The sequence below is a fragment of the Uranotaenia lowii genome, chromosome 2 (assembly GCF_029784155.1).
Source record: "Uranotaenia lowii strain MFRU-FL chromosome 2, ASM2978415v1, whole genome shotgun sequence".
Classification (NCBI taxonomy): Eukaryota; Metazoa; Arthropoda; class Insecta; order Diptera; family Culicidae; genus Uranotaenia; species Uranotaenia lowii.
Genome location: NC_073692.1, coordinates 119,779,332 through 119,805,028, shown reverse-complemented (window position 1 = coordinate 119,805,028; position 25,697 = coordinate 119,779,332). Strand labels below are relative to the sequence as shown.

Below are 25,697 nucleotides of genomic sequence, written 5' to 3'. Positions count from 1 at the left end.
TGTTTTGGTTTGGCCTTCCGGTGGAATAAGACGGAATTGGCTTTAAGAAACGCAGATATTCAAAGCTGCTGCTGCTGATTGTTTTGATTTGGCCTTCCGGTGGAATAAGACGGATTGGCTTTAAGAAGCGCAGATATTTAAGGCTGCTGCTGCTGATTGTTTTGGTTTGGCCTTCCGGTGGAATAAGACGGATTGGCTTTAAGAAGCGAAGATATTTAAGGCTGCTGCTGCTGATTGTTTTGGTTTGGCCTTCTGGTGGAATAAGACGACACTAGGTAAACAAACAAAACAAAGTCAGTCATTGATCTATTCTTGTGAGTGACAGACATGTTTAAGTGAATCTCTGAATTGAGATTCGTAAAATCACAACATACAGGTCGGTACTATTTTTTGCAATGATTTTTACGATTTTTTCCGCTGAGAATTTATCCTGAAAAGTAACATAGAGAATAATTATAAAATGCTTTTTAAACCAATTTTTTTTCTCACACTATCATCAGTCATTCCATCGTTATGCTCAGTAGATGATTCTAGGCTTTGGATTTATCTACAGTTTGGAGCGATTTTCCTTCGGTTTGTGAGCTCAAAAATCGAACCGCTTCTCCTTTTCACCTCACCTCCTCGAAAGTCATCGCCATATCCAAAGTTAGTTCCTATTTCGTCAACTCTGAAGCCGGTTTCCTCCAAAATCCTTCCATCGGAACAGAACCTTTTTTCCGAGACGCTCGGCTGACACTGACGAATAACGAAAAAATAACAAAAAACATCAGCGCATGCTATTTGCATTTTCGATTTTGAGGATGAATACTTTTTCGTCATTTATATTTTGGCGCTAGTGTTTTGTCCCTGAAATTTCTGAGAAGCCGATAGGACCTGATATATACCGTTAAACACCTCGGTCCTAAAACGAGAAGTTGATTTTTGATCCTTTTCTACCTATCTACTAAATAGGACGTTATTGACACAACGGAGCGGAAAAAACACGTACCTGGTTACAATTAACAATGTATATGAACTAAACTTTAAAACTAAACGAAAAATTTCTGTGTACGCAGAAGAATGTAGAGATAATAATTTTTTTCAAAGTTTCTCATTTATTTCTGACTTGTATTACTTTTAACCCTAATCCGCTCAATTTTTGTATAGTATCGTAGCTCGCGTTAATATATTTAATATCCAGTGGAAAACTTAAATTTAAGTCTTAGAAAATTTGGGAAATTGCAAATTTACGAAAAGTTCGAAAAACGGCTTCCTTTGAAAATTCGTCAAAAATTCTGTGTTTTGTATTTTGACAATCTAAAGATGCGAAATTGTCTCAAATGACGAAAACTTTTAAATCCTTTTTTCAAAATTTGTCTGGAGTTATTTAAACAATTTTGACGGTTTATTGATGAAAAGCTTTCTTGGACACTAAGTGAAATTTATTTGGCATTCCGTAGCTGATATACTGTCTTTTTTTCCGAAGGATGTTTTTAAGGATTTTTTTAGACTTTGAATGACAGAAAACTGAAATGTTGTAGGTGAATAAATAATGCTGAAAAACATGTTTGAGCCAGCTTACGAGGTTTCAAAAAATGTAAATTTTGTAAAAATCGGTTGGGGAACAAGAGAGATATCTTGGTTTTAGTCAGGAGTGTTCAATTGACACTCCATAGACTATAACGGGTAAAAGTTTTAGAGACAGATGAGGATTAATCTCCATCTTTGTTCAAATCCTTTACTCAAGATTTAATTCTACACATATTAAAATCATAATAAAATTCTACACATATTGATTCCGTAGTTAAATTCGACGGAATCTTTTCTCGTTCTGTCAGAAATCAGCTAAAATATTTCATTTGTAACAATCAAAATTTATGTTTGGCTTCTTAAAAAAATCTAAGTCAACCAATACAAATCGAGTGGAAAAAAAATTAAATAATTTCGAATAAACGGCGCACAAATGTCTACCCGGAACGATTGTGATGTCAGTTCGGTTTAACAAATTATTTATAACACATAAATTAGGTCTGTTTTCAAACACCTCCCTATTTACAATGAACCATAGTAAATTTGACTGGAGAAATGTGCTTGCGCTCAGTTAGTCAAGAGACGAATGCCGCCTTTTGGCTAGAAGCCTAGGAAGGTATTTTCTTCATGTTCTGTCGATCGTTGGTCATGGGCTGGGCGCGAAATTGAGCAATTGCCTGTGTGCAAAGCCCGTGGAATCACGACGATAAACGACTTTTCAGCCAGTCCGATATTCTGTGGAATCTAGTTTTTTTTTCTACCGCTTCCCGCCTCCAATTCACGATGCAACAAGATCACCGGTCGAGTCGGACTTTTCACCTGCTTCCCTTCCACAAGTCAATTTCGCCCGCTAAATTGTAGTAAGATGTGGTGCGATCTAATTTGTGTGAGAAGCAATTCGTTAAATGACGTTTTATTTCCTAGAAAGGAATAAAGCGTTCAATTTTCCCATCGAAACGGCAGGCCATAGCACTACGTACCCAGGAGAAAATCGTTAATCCGGATATTTATTTCCATTTCAAACATCCCAGGCTAAAACTGAAGCGTCTCTACCTATAGGGATCAGCTCGTGTCTTGACGCTTTGATTAAGAAACGTTGCGGTGCGAATGGAGCTTCTTCCTATTTCTTTCAACTGGGGCAAGATTAATTTCTTTCGGAATATTATCTCAGCGTATATTCAACTACCTTTCTCTACCTCCGATTCTTTTGAGTTCTGGACATTCCTCTGTCGGCAGAATTTGTTGCAGTTGTTTATCATCACTTGCGCGCGAAACACTCAGAAGGGTAACATCTTTGTTCGGCATGAAAGAGGATTGGTTTTATATATTCTAGAAATTGCTAAGTTAAGCACATGCTCACGATGGCCACGCGCATGCCTGGCATTGATTACTAAACCAACAATTGATGTGTAAATTAGATCAATGCAAGTCTGTGAGAATTTATCCTTTGCCGAGACTGACTATCTAGATTTTAAGATATTTTAAGCGAACTTTTAAAAATATTTCCATCGAATCATCAAAGTAATAACTAAAGTTTGATCGGATTCTGCAAGTGCTTAGGTCCAGTTTAAACTTTTATAACCGTGTAAAAAAACTTATAAAACGCTTATAAGATTGAAAAAACCCCGTAAATGTTTTTTTTTTTCTAACTGATTAAGTTCAACAAAGGAATACAAAAAGGGTGTCCACATAAAATTGAATCACAGAAATAACGCTGTAAAAATAACTTAGTAGACCGATTCTTTCCAAACATTCGGACAATCAACTTTAAACCGTTTTTGATTTTTTTTGGTATATTTTGTATATTTACATTGGGCCCAACTGCACCCAAAATATTTTATGCAACATCAGAAAGCAGCTTGTTCAACGGCCTTTTTTGACATTTCTTCATTAAAATTGACCGCTTTGAGAACTCACTGAGTGCCTGCATAAAAAAACACAGTATTTCTCAATGGGTTTTAATTCCGGTGCGTTTGGAGAATTAATGTTCTTGGATACAAAAGTTTTTGGCTACATATTACTTCAGGGCATGGCCGTAGGAACGGGGGGGGGGGGGGGTTTGGGGGGTTAAACCCCCCCCATGAGGGTCCAGAAAAGCAAGCGAAGTATTCAACTCTACACAAAAATTTTGAAATTTTTAATCAAATTTTGATCCTTGAGTAAGGTTATTCAAGATTAACAATCATGTCTTAGAGATAATGCCAAAAACTCATCTCAGGCTCAGAATTCTGCTACAGTTTTTCAAAATTTTCTTCCTTGTTGATAGAAACTCGTTCTGAATATTAGATTTTACATGAAATTAATCTCAGTCGAGAGGTTCTGATTCCATATTATAAAATTATTAATTGCTTTCTGTTTTCATATTACGAATTTTGTATTCATTTATATACTCTTGATTATCGGTTCGAATCAGCATTTGAAAATAGATGTGAAAAGCTGTTTTTCAATCGATTAAATTTGAATTTGCAATTCATTCAAAATTTAATTCTTTTTCTTTTTAAACTCATTTGTATTTTTAATATTTAAATAATAATTTTCCAAACATGGAAAAAATAAATTAAAGTAGAAACCGTCCTGAGTTTATCTTTGATATTCATTAGAAGTTGCAAACTCTTTTCTTTGAAATCCCATTTAAATAAAGGATCTTATGCAACATTCTAAAATTATTAAGCCTCAAAATGGCAATTCTAATTCTGAAATCATATATTTCAGAAATCGTATTGAAAATCGGTGAAAAATTTAAAAATTAAATTCTGAGTTCAGGAGCAGAATTCAGATTTAGAATTAATATTCAAAATTCAGATATAATTTCAGCACGTAAATGAGTTTCACAACCATGATAAAACTAACAAGATGACTTTTTCGTTGGGAAATTCAAACTGCAAAAGGTCGCATTATTATAATTTAGGGTTGTTAGTTACGTTTCAAAATCCTAAATTTTTCACCAATTCATTTTGAGTACATGATTCTTCAGAAAATTACAAATTCAAAGTAAAATTTTTTAAATTGAAGTAAATTTTTTTAAATTAAAAAAAAAATATCTACAGGTTGCGCCATCAGGATGTATCTGATATTAATTTCGCATAAGCCAATAACTTCAGTTGATTTTAAAAAACAAAAAACATTCTTTTAGAAAATTTCACGTCATTTATTCCAAATCAGATTTAGAATACGACATCGATAAAATGTCCATCTCCATTTGATACACAAAAGCAGCTCTTTTGCAGAAAATCTGCTTAATATTGACCAGCATTTCGGGCTTTTTGCCTAAAGTTTATCAGTGTTCTTGGATTTGCTGGCGTAAACTTTACTTTGCAAATTTATCCCCACAAACGCTGACGAATAGAAACCTGGCAATTTGCTACAGCCCCTTTTTAAATGAAATTCGTCACCAAACTACGGATCGTCTTGTTTGCACGCGCTAAGTTCCTGCCATATTATCAACGAAAGCACGTATAGTTTTCATAGTTGAACAATATTTTTTTGATGAAAAGCGCTACAATTTTAGCGTGTTATTTAGCTGTGTATCGACTCAAACCAAAAATGGTACTGATTTTCGATTCGAAACTGTGTTCATCTGTCAAAATCGGCTGAAAAATGGCAGAGTTATTCGACGTTAAAATCGGATACATCCTGTTGGCGCACGCTGTATATTTTAAAATCATTCACAGGATTTTAATAATTGCCATTGAAAATCAAGCTATTATAATTTTTATAGTTTGATTTTCAATGGCAAATATTTTCTAACATCTTTTGGATGTATTGTTCAACATTATTTATGTTCCAATTTTTTAAAAGCTAAATTTCTAACTAAAATTAAAAATTTGGAATGATTTAGCAAGAATCAGTTTTGACCGTAAAATAATAATCTATTTCTTCTACTTTTGAAAGCTCGATTCATACTCAAGACTTGCTTTAGAAAAATGTCAAAACAAATAAGCTTTACTAACCTTATTTTGTGAATTTCTCATATAAATATAGTTTACAATTTTAAAGATTTAGTGATATATTTTCGAAAAGTTCTATTAAAAAATATGTTCTATTTAATACAAAAAGCTGTCAAGGTGAAAGAACTAAAAAATAAATAACCAAATAGTATAAAAACAGTTCTTTTTAATTTGAATTATTCATGCATTGTTTGAGTAAAAAAATTATTGAAAAAATCGGGTGGCCTAAAGCCCCCCCCCCCCCCCCCCATTAGTCGGTTCTTCCTACGGCCCTGCTTCAGGGTTAGTGGAACGAATGAAAATAAGCGCGACCGATGCAGAAAAGCGCCCTACAGCTTAGTTTGAACTTTTAACTGACCAAAGAATGTGTTTCCAGCTGCAGACTTTACAGGCATTTTTTCCGTAAATCATTCTTTAAACAGCAGAGATGAAAGCACACCTTTCCAATCCCTGTTGCAGAAGACCTCAATTGCTTTCTAACGTTCTTAATTTCAAATCAAGTGAAAAAGTCTTTTTTTTTTGGATCATAATTAAAATATTTCACACTAGGAATTTAGAAAACAATATTCCAGAATAAGAACAAATATAAAAAAAGCACAATGTCATTCATATAACAAAAGTAAAAGTAATCGTCAATTAAATTGGGAAAAAAATCAGGTTAGTTAAAAAAAAAATTTCAAGGAAGGGAGAATGAGGATACTTGATCCCTGGGGATACTTGATTCCTTAGCTATATCTCGAAACTGGAATGTCTTACAAAGATCAAATGTTCTAGAAAAATGTGCCAAAGTGAGCAAAATAACAATGCTTGAAGTTTGAAAATTTTTAACAAAATAATTGTTTGAGTAATTGAACTTTGTTTGAAAATTTCACAAAATGTAACTTGAAGATCTTTTTTCATCAATTTAAAATGTTCCTTTCATGGGAAAATTATGAAAAAAAATATTTGGTCCAATGTATCAATCGTTCGAGCGTAAAATGAACTTCATAATGCCATATTTTCAAAGCAATGGAAAACCCTCAAAAAGTTTTCTAAAATGTTGATTATGGGTACAATTGATCCCCTAGAGTTGGGTACAATTGATCCCCCTTCCAAACGGCATATTCTTCTTCTGAATTGATCGTTATGATTGCTGATTACGAAATTACTAATATTTATCCAAAAACTAATATTTATCAAACAATTGTCTGAAGAAAAGAGCAAAAATAATAAATTTTCTCTTAATTATAAAAAATAGCGCCTTTAAGTATGCAATGTTATTTGCGTTGAGACAAAGTTATAGAATTTTCTTCTTATGTCTGCTATAAATTGTGAAATGAGAACAAACATGACCAAAATAGACAATTCACATTCTATCTTGGGGTTTTGTTTGATTTTTATACAAGGATTAGGGCTTCCTGAATAAAAGATCAAGTCTCCTTCAATATGGGATCAAGTCTCCCCTAACTTCAGAAAAATCGCAATTTTTTTACTCCCACGAAAATGCTTCTAGTTCGTCAACAGGTTCAAGTATCGTTCTAGTTTTTGGAGCATAGAAACTTAAAGTTACAAGCTGTCAGAAAATGTCAAAGACGGCGAGTTGCTAAATTTTCCCAAAAAGATATGGTGAAAATAAGAAAAGGGGATCAAGTATCCCCACTCTCCCCTAATAGAAACAATCGACTCGTATTTTGAACCTCCCAAGTCCAGTAGTTAAAACTTGGAATTCATTTTTTTTTTTGTTTAATTCTGTGTAGAAGAAATATCAAAAGCTCAATCCAGAACCTGTTTTAATTTCAAAACAATAAATACAATTTTAAAATCGATTTTTTTGACGATTTCTATAGAACTAAAAACTAAAAAAAACGAAAGGCTCAGCCACAATTTTGAAGTTGAATTGACGAGCTGTTTATAAATGATTATCAAATATAAAGTGAGATTATAGATGGAAAATTTGAAAAATCGAATGGTTCAATTTTGTGATTGAAATCAATTTGAAAAATATTGAAAATTTCAATATGACTTTTTATATTAGAATTAACCGGTTCTTCTTTTCTCTAAAAGGGTGCCTAATCGGGATTTCGGCTGGCAACCTTCAAATAAACGAATTCAAGAAATCAGAGAACACATACTTTATAATTGAAGTTGATCTAAAATCAAAAAGGACTATTATCTGCACTAGGATTGATCGATCTTTGCGAGATCGATTTTTTCAACTCAAATTTATGATTTTTTGAATCGATTCTTTAGTCTTGAAAAAATCGATCAAATCGGTTTATTTTCGATCCGATCTTTCTATTTATTGCGGAGATTTTCAGATTCTGTTTCGTTCAGAACCAAGCTACAAAAGACTGCTCTTCAATATTGGTACTACCATGCATCTTATATGATCGAAACCGACTTTATAAAAAATATTTTTTACCTCTATACTCTTGAACTATCGACAGCTTATTAAGTCTTGAATTAAGCATCCATAACATTTTAAGCTCAAGCAGCTCAAGATTTAAGTTTTTATCGAAACTTTTAAGTTTCATAGTTGAAGCTCAGAAGAAAGGCTGTTCAGCTTTTAAATGCGATCACAATAAAAAGTATTTCTAGTAAAATAAAGTATTCATTTGAATTATTACATTCCGCAAATTAATATTTTAAAATTGCTTCTACTCTTAATGAAAATAATACTTGAAAAATTTGAATGCTTGAAAAATGGATCTTCTACATGCTAGTTTGAACTTTCAAGTTATCCCGGAAATTTCATGCCATATTTGGGAAGTGTCTGATCCGGTCCGGTTGCCCAGATTCCATTGAAAAATCAAAGAGAGTTTTTAGGACAATGGATTTTTCGCCCAAAAAGAAATTTTTCGAGCAATTTTTATCAACATGATTTCGAACGATATTTTGGAAGTCTAACAAACGGTTTGAATTTCCTGATGTGTTTCCATGAAGAAAAAAAGTATGGCAAGTTGATAACTTCATGATTTTTTATGAATAATTTCTTTGTTTTAACTTAATTTGCCCGGATATTGACCAGATTTTGAGTTGAAAATTTTGAAATCAAAGGAATTTACCAGATTTTAATATAAAAAAGCCCGGACTCGTCCGGCCAGGTTACGTGCCTGAAAAATGCTGGCAACTTTATAATAGCTACACACGTTTGAACCATGACATGTGACTGAATTGATCGTATTAAAAAAATAAAAATCCCAACTGTAGCTTTTTCGAAATTAGCATTTTTCTAAGTGAACTAACATAAAATGGTTGAATTGTTTTAATCAGTCAAGTTACAATATTTAGTCTATTTCTTATCTAACGCTCTTATAATTTGAATTTTTATAAACACTCAACTGATATTTCATAAACACTCAATCAAAGTCATGAAAAGTTGAGTATTCTGAGTTCTGACTGATGTTTTTGTAATGCTCAAACATTTGATATTCAGCTTTCCTGTCGTTTTTCACTTTCTACTTCAGCATAAAGAAACTCTTCGGCAGCACCCCTCACACAAATTTAAAAGATCGTTCTGGCAAAGATCGATCTTTTTGCTTCGATATTTTGGGTGGATCGATCCTGCAACCATTCAGTAAAATCGATCTTGGGAATCGATCTTTTCCAGAAGATCGAACAATCTGAACATCTCACACAGGAGTATATAGAACAAAAAGTCGTCGTGTTTTTTTTAAATTTTTGTACTCCACGGAAAATAATAAAAAGGTAAAATTTACCGAGTTAGCAAAGGTGAACGCTCGTGAAAGCCAAAAAGTTAACTTTTACCTCCTCGAGGTGAAACTCACCTCACAGCGAGGTAAAATTTACCTGAATCGAGGTTGGAAAAAAGGTGAATCCAAAAAAAGGTAAATCTTACCTCGTAGCGAGGTGAAGTTCACCTGAATTGAGCTCAATAAAAAAGTATAATTCACCTAGAAAAAAAGGTAAATCCAAATAAGATAAAACTTACCTCGTAGCGAGGTGAAATTGACCTGGATTGAGCTAAACAAAACGGTACAATTCATCTCGAAAAAAAGTAACTATTTGAGGAATCCGTAGGTATCGAATCCGCTTAATACTTCAAATATTATCTTCCACCTTGAATAAGAAAAATATAATTAAATTACTCTAACGAAAATCTTTTTATTCTCTTACCACTTGATTGTACTTATTTCTATTCAAATTTGCACCAACAAATGTTTGTAGTTTTTTTTATGTGATGGACTCCAACAAGTTTCTGCGATTCGGCCGCTTTGCCAGATGTTTTTGAAACTTTTTAAATTATTTATGAAGCATGCATATATTGCAGCCTTTAGTTCATTTGTGCTGCATAGCCTAAAACATCCATAGGCACGATTTAATTTTATGGAGCTTCTGTGTTTTTCGCTTATTTTTTCGTCTATTTGGAGCACATCGTGAAATTTCAGTGAGCCGTTTCTCTAACATTATAAGATTTATTCTATAAATCGACCTCTATACTCTAAACTGCTTGATTGTTTTAAACAGATGAGCTCTAAAAAATGAACGTTCATTCAGCAAAACAAAATTAATTCGAATATTTAAATAATACTCGACTTGAAACCTGTAACTTAAAATCCAAGAGTTTTCTTTGTTAACATTTAAAAAAAGGATAGCGATAGTGTATAACTCTTAAAAATTCAAAAACTACACCGCGACTTTTATACATGTTCCACGAGATTACCATTAATGAAAATGTATCATTAGGTAAATAAATTATTTGCAATAAGAACGAAAAAACCATTTTAAACTGTTTTTCGAATTACTTTCTTTTTGGGCAACTGATTAAAATAAACATGGCGCATTGTAAGGATTTTACATAACAGAAGACAAATTTTTCAACTTCAACATTGAAAATATCACGAGTGTGCAAGTATGCGGAAGTTTTTTTTCTGTACATGGTTCATGAGGTTATGAATTTTTACATGATGTTAAATTTGTTTCTGTAAATTTTGAAACGATTTGTTGTAAAGTTCCAGTTGATAAAAACATTGAAGTTCCGACAGCCACTGTTGCTAAAAAATAACAAACTGGTACATGGTGTCAAATGTATGAAAAAAGCAAATAAACATAAAAATAATAGTAGTAGGAGTTCATTTTCGAATTTTGACTTTTGGCTAGGTTTTTGAACGAAATACTCCTGTGTGTATATAAAGAATGATTTGAACGGGGCTAGAAGCGACCATGAGGCAAAAGGGGGTGAGTAGGGCAAAATACTAATTTAATATGAAATTGGGGCAAAATTAGTGGCAACATACAGTAAAAAATTACATCAAACCAACCAACCAACAGATCAAATGATCAATTGGCAAATTCTATTAATTTCAACCCTCTACTGCATATAAGCCCATAAGTGTCTCCGAAGTTTTTCACATTTCTGGCATAATTCAGTACTGTAAAAGAATTCCAACAATTGTAATGCAACCAAAATTCAATTAGCAATTATAAACACCTTTAAAAAAAACTATCTCATTGTTTACACTATTCAAATAAAAACAAACTATTGAAAAAAGAATTTTGTTCTTTTTATTGGCATAAATTGCTTAGAAAGAGGTCAATAAAGTTATTTCTGTGGACGATTTTATTTTCTGAACGGATTCTTAGTCCATGCATTACAGGGTAAAGACGCTTTTAATAAAAATTCATAAGCTTATGGTAAAGATGAAAATACAGTTTATCACATGGCATTAGACTGAGTTAGTATTGTACAATTCTTAATTTAACATGTCCTAAGTTATGTAAAGTTTCATTTTTATGAGTTGATCTAATTTTGACATTTTATAACGTTTATTATTCATAAACGTTCATTTGAAATTCAGTTTAAAAAAATTACCTATTTGGACAAAAAAATTAAAAAAAATGCTTCTTCACTTAGAAATTAAATTGAAAAAGAATTGAGAAATTTTAAATAATAATTCATAGAAAAAACGAAACCAAAATTTTGACGAAAACACGTTTTTTAAGGTTTTAAAAACAAATAATCGAGTCATGGATACTCGCGACAACGGATAATCAAGTTCGATCTATACAATCAAATACCGCAAATTTGCAAAAAAAAGGTTTTCAAATGTAATATATAGTCATTTGTACATAAATTGTTCAAAATAGTGACTTTACTGATCAAATTAATAAAAAGTAGCTGGTAAGTGACCAGCTAAAAAAAGTCACAAAGTTACTAAAAAGTAATCAACTTCTAGCCAAGGTTGCCGAAAAAAAAATCAGTGTTTTTGAAAAAAATAATTCTGACTTTCTGTGATTTTACCCAAAAACTCTGTGATGGATTTCTGTGAAAATTCATGATAAATTGGGTCTTTTTCACATTTTAGTTGGGCAAAATCTATCACCATTATCGATCTTATCATACTTTTCTAATTTAAAGTAAAAAATCTAAATTTGATGCTGTGCAAAAAATTATAATTTTGGAAATCCTTTCCAAATTTAAAAATTCTGTGAAATCTGTGAAAATTTCAAAATTCTGTGTTCTGTGACACAGATTCTGTGATGAAAATTTGATCAAAATTCTGTGAAATTACAGATTTTTCTGTGATTTCGGCAACCTTGCTTCTAGCCCTTTATATTATAATTTTTCATGAGAACTAAGTTTAAAAACTTGAGACTGAAAGCCGAAAATCAACCTACTAAAACATAATTATTATCAAAATATTTATTGAAAATGCATACGATTTTCGTGAATCATCTGCAAATCAAACTGCAAAAAAACAAATTTCAAAGAAGCTTTTCTGAATCAAGAATCCTAAACTGAAGAATCCTAAATGTGTATCCAATCCGTAAGATGAAATTTAAAAAATTTGGAAAAAAAACTGCAGCCGTAATTTGATAAAGAATTTTTAATTATGAGTGTAGAATAGAATACCTCGCTTGCTTTTCTGAGACCCTCATGGGGGTTTAAAAACCCTATTTGTTCACTGTTTTTTGCGATATTTTCTTGATAATGCATCGGCTTGAAATGAAAATTTGCACATGAGAGTTTTACAGCACAGGTAATTGATTTCAGGTGTCAAATTTTGACAAAGGTACGGCAATAGGGTTTGTCCATAATCATTTTGCAATGTTTTTGCAATAACTTCGTTATTATTTAGGCATCACATCGAGGCAAAAATTGAAACACAAGAGTTTTACAGGACGAGGAATCGAGTCCTCATTCCAAACTTTCTATTAGACGACAGAAAAGGGTGGCGCCAATATCAACTTTTTAATGTTTTTGCAATACCTAATTATGTTTTTTTTAACTTTAAACTAAAAACTATCCTAAAATTAAACTAATTATAAAGAGAACGATTCGCTTCGATGGAAGACTGCATCGATTTGCCTCTGAAGTTAGAGATGGTTTTGATGGCCATCTCTTCGATAGATTCAATGCCCGCAATCCGATGAAGATCTTCGGTGCTGTGCCTTCCTCGTCGCGTAGCAGCTAGACCAAATCGGAACTGCATACATTATCGCTGGTCGGAACACCTGTTTGAATAAAAGCATCTTGTTTCCCAGGCGCAATTTGGATTTCCTGTTGATGAGAGATTATAGAGAGCAATAATTATGTTGATATGCATTAGATCGAAACTAAAAATCATACACGAGAGTTTTGCAGGAAGAAGGATCGATTCCTGATTCAAAAAACACAGATTCAAAATTTTGTATCAGACTGTCGAGACCGACCGATAGCTTTCGCCATTTTCTTTCGATTTCTTGAACTATTATCTTTGCGCGAGGTTGACGCGATCCGACGCTCATAAAATTAGTCTGTAAACTGACTTCTAATTCCAGCTTCCAGTCAGACCAGTTGCTCGTTCTCTCCATGCGTTCGTTTATTTCTCTCACTCGTGGAAACAGATTCAGATTCATTTCGTTCACTCTCTCGTGAATACCCTGTACTCTTGAAGAGATACGCGTACAATTCTAGTAGATCCGTTTGTTTCGCATACTCTCTCTCAGTGTTACCCGAAGGGAATAGGGATGTATCAATTTTATTATCTAATTTATATCATGTTATACATTTTTCGCTTTTCTTTTCAATTACAGTTATTTATCCACCCTACCCTACTGTGTAGGGAATAACCCTACACAGACGACCGGAAAAAGTGTCGTTCATATTGACTTTAAACTTTTTTGAAAAAATTTCCCTACCTTTTAAAAATAAACTTCTCAGCTTTCAAGTTAAAATCGAAACGAGATCCGCTAGTACCTTTTTTTTAAATTCTTAGAAAAAAAAATCAATTCGTCGCCTTTTATAGATTTTGAAAGCATACACACAAAACTTTCGAGGCCGAAAATTAGCAAAATTTTGCTCAAATTTGACCAGCTAAAATCTTAGCAATCAATTTAGCAATTTTTCCGAACTAAAATTTTAGCAAACGAGAGAAAAATTTAGCCGCCGCAATTTTTGCTCCCTTTTCTAGCAAAAACTGGAGAAAAAGATCGCCGGACCTGAAATTTCAAAATTTATGGGCTTTTTCTCTGGAGATTTAGGGGGAATGTTTGATTTTTAAATACAATACTCAAATTTCATTCACTTTTAATTTATTGTTCACATTTTCCCAAAAAAATTTAACACTTTGTAGAACAGAAGTTCCGACCCTGGGGACGCACTTTCCGGCGAGCAAAATGCAATGCCATTCTTACCAACGAATGCACTAAGTTGTGTGTCGGATGGAGCTCGTTGAATTTTCAATCTCGGCCCTTTCCATTTCCAGACCGTTGAGGATTTCTTTTTGAAGTTGTAACCTGGTAGAAAAATAATAAACAGTTTTGAAATTAAAAAGTTGGAAAATCTGTATAATTTATAATTGACCCTACCTATACGCTTCCGGCGTCGATTAGGCTAGTATATCGTAGTTGACTTAGCCACCTTTAAAACCACCAGAATCGAACTTTCGGAACCGCGCTCAATCGTGTCAGTTTGTTTTTTTCCTCCCAGCACGCGGCGGCTGCTGTCTGTACACAAAGCGGCTAAACATCCTTCGTTTTACTAAAATCAAGCAAGATAAACTTTAAAACTACTAAAATCAAGTAAATTTAGCTTTTTGCTAAATCGACGGTAAAAAAATATTTTTGCTAACGGAAAGTAACAGTGAAATTTTGCTAAGTGGAGCCCCGAAAGTTTTGTGTGTACGAATTTTCCAATTTCTTTGTTCCAAAAATTAGAACGATACTTCATTCCGTACATGAAAAGCATTTTCGAAGAGAGAAAATAATTCTAGTTAAACGAGACTTGATCTTCTATTCGAGGATATTACACTGTAAATTTTTGCCTCGATTTCCAGCAAAAAAAATTGCTGGAAACGTTCAGCAATACAAATTTTTTCTGGAAACCACACACAAAACTTTCGAGGCTCCACTTAGCAAAAATACTGTGTTACTTTCGATTAGCAAAAAGAGTTGTTTTACTAACGCGATAGCAAAATAATTATTTTGCTTGGTTCTAGTAAAAAATCAGCCTACCTAGCCGCTTCGTTTAGACAGCAGCCGCCGGCTTCGAGAAAAAAATAGTTCGACGCGAATCAGTGCTTTTGAACAAATTAGATGCTGGCGGAACCTGCAAAGACTGGGCTGACAACGACGGAATGGAAGCCAGGTCGACATCGCTGCATGTGATGGACAATTGGATGAAGATTGACACCGGGAGCAGACAGGTAAGAACCGATTTCGCCAATGTAAAGTCCGGATTTGAATTTGAAAAATTCATTGGTTTTTTTTTCTACAGGTTGCTGCTGCCATCAGGATGACCGACTTAAGAAGTAAGCCGCCCAAGCAACCAGAATTCCCTTAAAAAGGTTCCATAGAAGCTTAATCAGCTCTCGTTTGTGTCTGAAGAGAATGCTAATCAGCCCAAAATTTAAGTTCTTAAAGCTACTTTCAAGTTCGTTTAGGTGGCTGTAGAGAACGCTATTCAGCTTCTAAGAGAATGTCAAGAAACTTCTACGCGCCGAAAAAAAAAATCCAATTGACAGATTGCTCTGACAACCACATGTCAGATTGCTAGGTTGCCGGTCTATCATGGTCTATCTCATTGATTTTAATTATATTGTTTTGATTACAAAAGCTGCTTACACGCCTAGAGAATTGAACCGCTGCTCTCTAGGTTGCAATGAAACTCACCAGCCTCTCGACCAATCCAGCAATAGCTAATTGCCACTGTAAAGATTAGTATTTAAACTTAATGTCATTTGAGATGATTGAGTGGGTTGGTCAATAGAAGGTACCTTATTTCGTTCAAAGGACTTTCAGTACACAATATGAATCATAACAAAAATTTGCATCATCAAAAATTTATTCGAATATCTTATTTAACATTTATAAGAAAAATTCGAAAAAATCTTGAACTCCATTTGTAAATATCAGTACAGATATAAACAAAACAAATACCATGACAAGAAATTGACAGACATTTTTGACATGTCGCTTAGAATTCCCATATAGGTTCTTTAAAACACCTTCAAGTATCTTAATGGTGCGCTTTAGAATGTTACGCGAACGTTATCGACCTTCTCGAAAAACATTTTTGACATGTCGCTTAGATTTCCCATATAGGTTCTTTAAAACACCTTCAAGTATCTTAATGGTGCGTTTCGGAATGTTACGCGAACGTTATCGACCTTCTTGAAAGAAGTTCCATTAAAAGCGCTTAGAAGTTCCGTTATCGATAGTTTAACCTTTCAAAGGGCTATGGAAGTTCCTGAGTAACTTTTACGCGACAAGAGTCACCTGAAGTTCCCGTAATACATTTTGTCAGCCAAATGTGAACTTCGGAGTTCGGAGTTAAGTAAAAACGCGACTTTTGGTTGCTTGGGCGATCTGGCCTCATCTGTTTTCTGCTCGGCGGATGGTCCAGTTACTGCGGTCAAGTGCTGTTTTGTTTCTCAAGTGCAGAAAGTGTAGTGAAATTTGAAAAATAATTTGTCAAATAAAAAAGTGAAAATAACATTTGGTTTTCTTTTAAACAGATATTTCTCCCGAATTTCCAACGAAAGAATAAAAAATATTGAATTTCAAATCCAAAAAGATCTTTTCTACCGGTTTTTGCTAAAAAAAGTGAGCAAAAATTGCGGCGGCTAATTTTTTCTCTCGTTTGCTAAAATTTCAGCTCGAAAAATTTGCTAAAATGATTGCTAAGTTTCTAGCTGGTCAAATTTGAGCAAAATTTTGCTAATTTCCGGCCTCGAAAATTTTGTGTGCAGCAATCGGTTTTCGAATTGCTGGATTTTTCAGCATTCGGTTATGTGCTTGTCATTTTTGCTGAAAAATCAGCAATCGGTTTTCAAATTGCTGGACTTTCCAGCAATTGATCCAGTTTGCTGGAAAATCAGCAATCGAGTTGTCAATTTGGAGTTTGTTTTTGTTTCGTACGCTGAAGTAAGGTGAGATTCTATTTTACGAATTAAGGTTAAATTAATATAATTATTTTATTTTCCTCTATATTCTAGCAACCAAGCATCAAGTCAAGGGTAAGTTTTATTGTACAGGTAGATATTCCATAGAAGATACTGATCAAAACTATGTTACAGGTGGCGGATGATCAACATTTTGGCACAAAGCGGCCACCCCAGAGCCGGTGTTAGAAAGTTGTGAAAAAAAAAAGTTTTTTTTGGAAAATAAATTAATCCCTTATTGAAAATGGGAGAAAATAATTGTTTTTATTGCTTATTATATGCACAGCCAATATTAAACTTTAATTTTGAATGAAATATAAATTTCATACTAAATACATACTGCCGGTTGTGTTGAAAGAAATAGCTGGTTTCCAGCAATCTGGATTGCTGATTTTCCAGCAATTTGAATTGCTGGAAACCAGCATTAACGTTTGCTGTTTTTTCCAGCAATTGAAATTGCTGGAAAGTCAGCGGGACAAAAACCAGCAAAATTTTGCTGGTTTCCAGCAAAAAAAAATTTGCTGTGTACACACAAAATTTTCGAGGCCAGAATTTAGCAAAATTTTGCTCAAATTTGACCAGCTAGAAACTTAGCAATCAATTTAGCAATATTTTTTAACTAAAATTTTAGCAAACGAGAAAAAAAGTTAGCCGCCACTGTTTTTACTCAAATTTTTAGCAAAAACCGGAGAAAAAGATTGCCCGGATCCGTAATTTAATGTTTTGTTATTTTTTTTCTGGAGAATCAGGGGAATGTTTGATTATTGAGTAGAATACACAAATTTCATTCACTTATAATTTATTTTTAACATTTAAAAAAATCACACTTTTTGTAAAACGGAGATTCCGATCCAGAGAACGCACCTACTGGCTAGCGAAATCCCATGCCATCTTCATCAAAGGTACAGCGCCGGGGTGTTTGCCGGATGCAGTTTGTTTCCAGTTGTGGTCCTTCTTTATTGCCGTTGCGGGTTTCGTGTTGCAGTTTTAACCTGGTAAAAAAAAACAAACACACAAATTTTAAATTTAAAAATTGGACAATCTGAACATTTTAAGATCGGACCTTACTGTCGTAACCTGGTGATTTCGTTTAAGTAACAATTGCTTAGCCAATTCAAGATAAATCTCTTTGTTTGATTTAATGGCAGCAGTGAAAACTGCTGAACCATTATCGCAACGTTCTGCTTCGTCCTGGTGACCGAACAAGGTGACCTCGACCAGCTTGCGGGCGACCACCGTCTTCAAAGCTGTCGGTTTTGGTTCGATTTTCGAACCGCTGCTTCGACCCGGCGCTTCCTTCTTCTTGGTTGTGGTGATGGTGGTTGGATTATCCTATTTGGCAGAGGGACCAGGGGCTTCCTTCATCGTCTGCGTCTCCATATTTATTCAATTTATCACTGGTTATAAACAACCGTCACAAGAATATCTTCCAAGGTGTGCTCTGACATGAACTATCGAAGAGATGTCCGTGATAGTGAACACCATCTCAGAGCTCTTGCGAAACCAACCAACTTTTGAAGAATTTTATACCCAAAATTAAACTTTTCTTCAAAATCACACTTAAATCAATGTTTGTTTTGTGATGAATTGGTCGTTTAGGTAAATCCTATATTAACAGGGTTGTAAATTACTAACATTTACATAGTTATTCAAGCAAACGAAAGAGATATAGCCATAAATCTGTGTGATTTTAGTGGGTTTTCGAATGACTTCTACTTCATAGTCTTATTGTGCTATGTTTAATTTCAGTTTTATTTTCTTCATTATTAATCGCCTATCTCTACAATACCTTTTACCCCTACTCTTAAACTGTAAATAGTATAAAGCAACATGTCGTCATATTTCTTTGGAATTTTGGCTACCCTTTGTGGTCTTCCATTTAGTAAAACATTTTCTGGTATTATATTTAGAAATTCATTTCCATTTTCTTCATCACGACTATCTTCCCTGTCTGTAGCTTTCTCACAGTTTGAGCTAGTTTTTTGTAAAATGCAGCCTGGTACTAGTTTCAAATCATCAACTTTTCTCGAATATTTGATTCCTCTTTCGTTCTCAATATCTACTCGTGCTCCTTCTCTCTCGATTACCACATATTTTTCAGATGAAAATTCTGGATCAGTTTTCTTTCTCTTCTGAACTGAAACAACTACTATATCACCTTCTTTAATTTCTGATGGCTTAGCTCTTCGTTGGCCATCGGCGTACAATTTGCTCTGCAATTTTGAAAAACAATCCCTTTCGGTAGATTGTAATTTGTAGATTTGGTAAGAAAAACAAGGTAAATGCTCACGTAGCCATCTGACTACCAACAGAGCGGTTTTCGTTGGCTAATCCGGATTCACAAAGCAATCAACATATAAAAGGCTGCTGTTATTCTGTCGAACACGGCTTATTAAAAAAACACACTAAACATCAAAGTAGTCCTAAAATTTTGACACCCTTTTCCCATTTTCGCCTCTTTCGCAAACCAAATCATAGTAATGAAAATTACCGATTCTGCGCTAGGTGATCCAATAGCAGGAGATCGGGCCCTGACACCCCAATCGCTCCCTGGTTCTCCATCCCGTGCCTCGTGTTTTCCCAGGAACACAGAAATAGTCACAGTCGCACATTTTGATTCAGTTACTCTGTCGAACACACAGGAGAAAGACCAAAAACGTAATGAAACTGGCGACGGCTAAGACTGCTCCTTTTATAACTTTTTATCTGTTGGCGCACACACGATATTCCTGCCGATGCTGCAGAGATTTTCCTTTGTTTTCGGTATCGATCAGTGGTGCCAGTGGTAAAACCGATTTTAAAAAGATTTTTCTAATCGAAACTATTCTTTGTTGATATTATCAGAATGAAAATACTTGGACAACATTCAAAAAATGTATTTTATTTTTTTCTCAACAATCGTCTTGTTTGCGAAAACGGCAAGACTCGTAGTCCAGCAAAACGACATTCCCGAAAATCAGGGACTCATCGTCCAAAAATGGTATTCACATTTGATACAGTTTATCGTTCGAGTTCTGAAACATAATTGATTCAACTTCCAATTTTCAAGTACTGCTGCACAAACTTTTTTCCACTATACCAGAATGCTTAATTTGCCTTCCCACAGTAAAACTTCTACAAAAAATTAATTTCCGACCCATTTAGATGTGCAATTTTTTTCTCGCTTACAGAATTGATTACTATCTTCATAGAAATTCTTCCGTTTACTTATCCATCTCAAATATCATCCAAGCACTGGTGAAAAATTCTTCAATTGCTGTTTTCCTTCAACATACATATATAATTTTTAAAATTTCACTTAAACTTTTTGTCTGTTCTACAGCGTTTCTACTGCATTTTCAACTAAATTCTAATTCATTTTCATGTAAGTTCTGCCTCGTCTACAGAAAGTAGTTCTTTTATCTCATTTCTGCCTCGACTACAGAAATAAATTCAAATAACTGCCTCGTCTACAGTTACCTAATCAATCGACATAGATTGAATAGAGCTTATTAACTTTGGGAGCAAGGTATAATACCGGCTGTGCCATTGTCGTAACCTGGTGATTTCGTTTAAGTAACAATTGCTTAGCCAATTCAAGATAAATCTCTTTGTTTGATTTAATGGCAGCAGTGAAAACTGCTGAACCATTATCGCAACGTTCTGCTTCGTCCTGGTGACCGAACAAGGTGACCTCGACCAGCTTGCGGGCGACCACCGTCTTCAAAGCTGTCGGTTTTGGTTCGATTTTCGAACCGCTGCTTCGACCCGGCGCTTCCTTCTTCTTGGTTGTGGTGATGGTGGTTGGATTATCCTTTTTGGCAGAGGGACCAGGGGCTTCCTTCATCGTCTGCGTCTCCATATTTATTCAATTTATCACTGGTTATAAACAACCGTCACAAGAATATCTTCCAAGGTGTGCTCTGACATGAACTATCGAAGAGATGTCCGTGATAGTGAACACCATCTCAGAGCTCTTGCGAAACCAACCAACTTTTGAAGAATTTTATACCCAAAATTAAACTTTTCTTCAAAATCACACTTAAATCAATGTTTGTTTTGTGATGAATTGGTCGTTTAGGTAAATCCTATATTAACAGGGTTGTAAATTACTAACATTTACATAGTTATTCAAGCAAACGAAAGAGATATAGCCATAAATCTGTGTGATTTTAGTGGGTTTTCGAATGACTTCTACTTCATACACACAAAACTTTCGAGGCCGGAAATTAGCAAAAATTTGCTCAAATTTGACCAGCTAGAAACTTAGCAATCAATTTAGCAAATTTTTCGAACTAAAATTTTAGCAAACGAGAGAAAAATTTAGCCGCCGCAACTTTTGCTCACTATTTAGCAAAAAACCGGTGGAAAAAAGCCCCGGATCTGAAATTTCAAAATTTATTGTTTTTTCTCTGCAAATTCCGAGGGAATGTTTGATCAATAAATAGAATAAACGAATAACTTAACTTTTAATTTATTTTTCACGTTTTTCGGAACTTCATTTACCACTTTCGTTAAATTGCCAAAGATCGACCCTCATCAATGAATGCACCTGAGTTGTGCTGGATGCAGCGCGTTGACATCCCGCATAAATGAGGATTGTATCCAAACGATTATTTAAATGGTCCAACGACAATTCAATGAAGTGTAAAATAACGTTTAGCAAACGATTATAGAAACTGTGAAATACATAACATAAATCGTGAATTCCAAATTGATTGTATTTTGAATATGTTGTTAGGTTATGTAACTATTAAAAACTGTTAAAACGGTTGTATGAAAAAACTTTTCTTCAAACAGTCATGTTAAGATCCAAAACCTGCTTATGTATAACGTATCCCGTTGATCAAACTATAACTGTTTCAGTTTTTTCTTAAAGTTCTATGGTAACGAAACATTTAAAGTAAAGGTTTTGAACCGACCTGACACATCGTTCTTCCAACATAATTCATACTTTTCTATAAACCGTACTTTAAAATAGCACGCACACATGCATAGATTTTTTCTATATATTCCGTAGAATAAAAACACGGAATATAAGGTTAAAAAACAATGATTTAATCGATTTCTACATAATAAGATTCACAATTTTTAATATCACAAATCATCATTCCCATAGAACGGCTATTGGCGCTGTAGGTCCATTTTCTTCCGGTAAGAGAAAAACCAGCAGCTTCACATCGAGTGGCTCCGTTTCATGGTTCATTTAACCGACGGTGAATACTTCGCTGGAGTTATGAAACACGAATAGGACCAATCGCAGGAGTTTTAAAATCCGCCAACTGGGCTGCTCCGGCTGATCGCATTTGGAGGAATCAGCTGTGGAATTAGTTTTCTTCCGGCGGGTCCAATCTGTTTTAGTCGCCATTTCTCCTAGGTGAAGTCGGTTAGGGTCTAAAAACAAAATACGGTGAATAACCCGCTGGGAGGCGAATTGCAACAAAAACATACCTCTTGCGTTTTGTTAATTATGTTTCCTGGTATTTATCTATGTTGAATTAAGTTAAAAGATAATAAAAATGGAAAAAAAATTAACAAGGAAAGCGCGAAAACAGACTTCTGAAAAGAATCCCGGAGCAAACTTTTCGGCTATGGACAGTGGTGCCAAGCAGATCGATTTCCCTACACTCGGATAGAAATACATAGAATCTTTTTGAATTTTTTTATTATTATAGTTAAAAAAAATTTTAACTCCAAATAATGAAATTTCCATCGTTTTGGAACAATAAAATATATTTATAATATTCTCATATTCACACTTTCTCAACCTTGGATATTGGATTGATTGGTTTGATTATTGTCAAATTATTTCATGATAATTTAATAAAATAAATAGAAACAAGCAAATATTTTGAATACTTTTCCAAATATTTTCATACATCTCAAAGTTACTTGATCACTTCACACAAACAATTATTTGAATATGAAGTGGAAGCAAAATATGGTTAACTTGTTCTTAAAAAGAGATTATGTTATGTTACATATTTTTTGTTATGATATTTTTGATATGACCAGCTTGATTCAATAAAAAGCTCGTTTGGACGGTTGAACAAAATCCAAAAATAGTATATATTTGAACCGCATAAGGTTTTTCAAGACGCATTTTTCTCATACAATACTGAAAAATTGTGATTGAATACAGATGGATTCGCAAAGAAACGCTCTTATTTATAATACATGATGTCACTATTAAAATATGTAGCTTCCAAGTTTAATAATTGTCGTTGAAAAAATTCTAGAGTCGTATACGATATATCAGATATATGATCGATATATCAGAATATAATAGAAATTTTAAATATGTACTGATTTCTGAGCAAATTCATCTGGAATGGACGGTATGAGTAACGGTTCGAAATCATTTTTACGATTGTAAAAAATTGAAGGAAATCGTTAATACCATTCTACCACCTTTCTAGATACCATCACCTTTTCACATGAACGTTCGTTTTTCGTTCTTATCTTTGTCGAAGTAATGTTTAATAGAACATCTACGTTTACAGAGACAATCACTTTCTCTCAAGCCGTTGATGTATCGTATAGACTGTTTGAGATATAGTTTTTTAGTATGCGGGATGCCAGTAGTGGTCCCACTTTATTTCGAACTGTTGCAAAAAAAAACCATCGTGTTTGCCGGCAGTTGCAACCTGGTAGGAAAAACAAACAATTTTGAATTTAAAAATCGGAAAATATGTTCACTCCAAGTTCGGCCCTTACCTTCAGCATCCAGTGCCGATTTGGCCACCGTTTCGTCATTGAATCAGCCACCAAACGAACCGCAAGCATCGAATTACCGGAACCGCACTGGATCACTTTGGTTTGTTGTTTTCCCCCAACGGGCGGCGGCTGCTGTCTGTACACAAAGCGGCTAGAAAATTTTCATTTTGCTAAAATCAAGCAAAATGAACTTTCTTTTTGCTAGAATCAAGTAAATTTAGCTTTTTGCTAACTCAACAGTAAAAAATTATTTTTGCTAACGGAAAGTAACAGCAAATTTTTGCTAAGTGGAGCCCCGAAAGTTTTGTGTGTAGTCTTATTGTGCTATGTTTAATTTCAGTTTTATTTTCTTCATTATTAATCGCCTATCTCTACACTTACCTGTAAGCATCCGGTGTCGATTCAGATACCATTTAGTCTTGGAGTTGGCCACCACAAGAACCACCAGTAACGAACAACCGGAACCGCTCTTAATCGCGACAGCTTTTTATTTTCCTCCAAATTGGCGCGGCGGCTGGTGTCTGTGAACAAAGCGGCTGAAAAACCTTTGTTTTACTAAAATCAAGTAAAATGACCTTTCGCATTACTAAAATCAAGTAAATTTAGCTTTTTGCTAACTCAACAGTAAAAAAATATTTTTGCTTACGGAAAGTAACAGCGAAATTTTGCTAAGTGGAGCCCCGAAAGTTTTGTGTGTACACACAAAACTTTCGAGGCTCCACTTAGCAAAAATACTGTGTTACTTTCGATTAGCAAAAAGAGTTGTTTTACTAACGCGATAGCAAAATAATTATTTTGCTTGGTTCTAGTAAAAAATCAGCCTACCTAGCCGCTTCGTTTAGACAGCAGCCGCCGGCTTCGAGAAAAAAATAGTTCGACGCGAATCAGTGCTTTTGAACAAATTAGATGCTGGCGGAACCTGCAAAGACTGGGCTGACAACGACGGAATGGAAGCCAGGTCGACATCGCTGCATGTGATGGACAATTGGATGAAGATTGACACCGGGAGCAGACAGGTAAGAACCGATTTCGCCAATGGAAAGTCCGGATTTGAATTTGAAAAATTCATTGGTTTTTTTTTTTTCTACAGGTTGCTGCTGCCATCAGGATGACCGACTTAAGAAGTAAGCCGATCTGGCCTCATCTGTTTTCTGCTCGGCGGATGGTCCAGTTACTGCGGTCAAGTGCTGTTTTGTTTCTCAAGTGCCGAAAGTGTAGTGAAATTTGAAAAATAATTTGTCAAATAAAAAAGTGAAAATAACATTTGGTTTTCTATTTTAAAAACAGATATCTCTCCCGAATTTCCAACGAAAAAATAAAAAATATTGAATTTCAAATCCAATAAGATCTTTTCTACCGGTTTTTGCTAAAAAAAGTGAGCAAAAATTGCGGCGGCTAATTTTTTCTCTCGTTTGCTAAAATTTCAGCTCGAAAAATTTGCTAAAATGATTGCTAAGTTTCTAGCTGGTCAAATTTGAGCAAAATTTTGCTAATTTCCGGCCTCGAAAATTTTGTGTGTAGGTATACTTGTTCCTTCATTCAGAGACGCTTCACTATTGTCAGATATCAAGCAAGTTGAAAGATAAAAGGTAGATTGACTATTTTTTGCCGTATTACTTTTTGTTTCTCAGTTTTAAAGCCTTTTGTTTCTCAGTTTTAAAGCCTTAGGTAAAGGGAAATCTAAAAGTTTGACTACAACTTTATAGTCATATAGCTATAGCTATAGCATACTTTCTGGCGATTTTTTTTGTTGACAAAATCACGATTCATCTAGTTTTTGCAATTTTATATGGTAACAGCATTGTTGCTTTGCTCGGTTGGGCACTTTTTTCTGAAACATTAGATTTATGTAAGAGATTCCAGTACGAGATATATCCGAGGGATCAAGTCTCCTCACTCTCCCCTAAGGAAACAAAGAAAGCATCGTAAATTGAGCCTTTTCCTGTGCGATGCGCGTTTCGCAAAGATGCGGCGAGAATGGGCAACAGAAAGAAATCGTCCCGAGATGCGTACCTATACCTACGAGTATGATGAGCCTCTAAAATTTAACGACCCATCATTTACTTTCCGTTATGGTTCAGTTAGCATAATCAAATTATCGATTTTGTAGATTTAGTTTTCGGACGTGGAACGTTCGAATCTTCCTTCTGTGTTGGGCCCGGTAGCTTGTAAGGATGCGGCC

At 34.4% G+C, this 25,697-nt stretch overlaps 1 long non-coding RNA gene across 1 annotated transcript; it reads right to left on the bottom strand.

Moving 5' to 3' along the window:
• Positions 1 to 24,054, bottom strand: LOC129749273 (uncharacterized). Its single transcript, XR_008737989.1, has 3 exons — positions 23,897 to 24,054; positions 490 to 735; positions 1 to 430 (listed from the first exon to the last, which is right to left on the bottom strand). It is a non-coding gene; the product is annotated as an uncharacterized LOC129749273 (long non-coding RNA).
• Between the last annotated feature and the right edge of the window lie 1,643 nt (positions 24,055 to 25,697).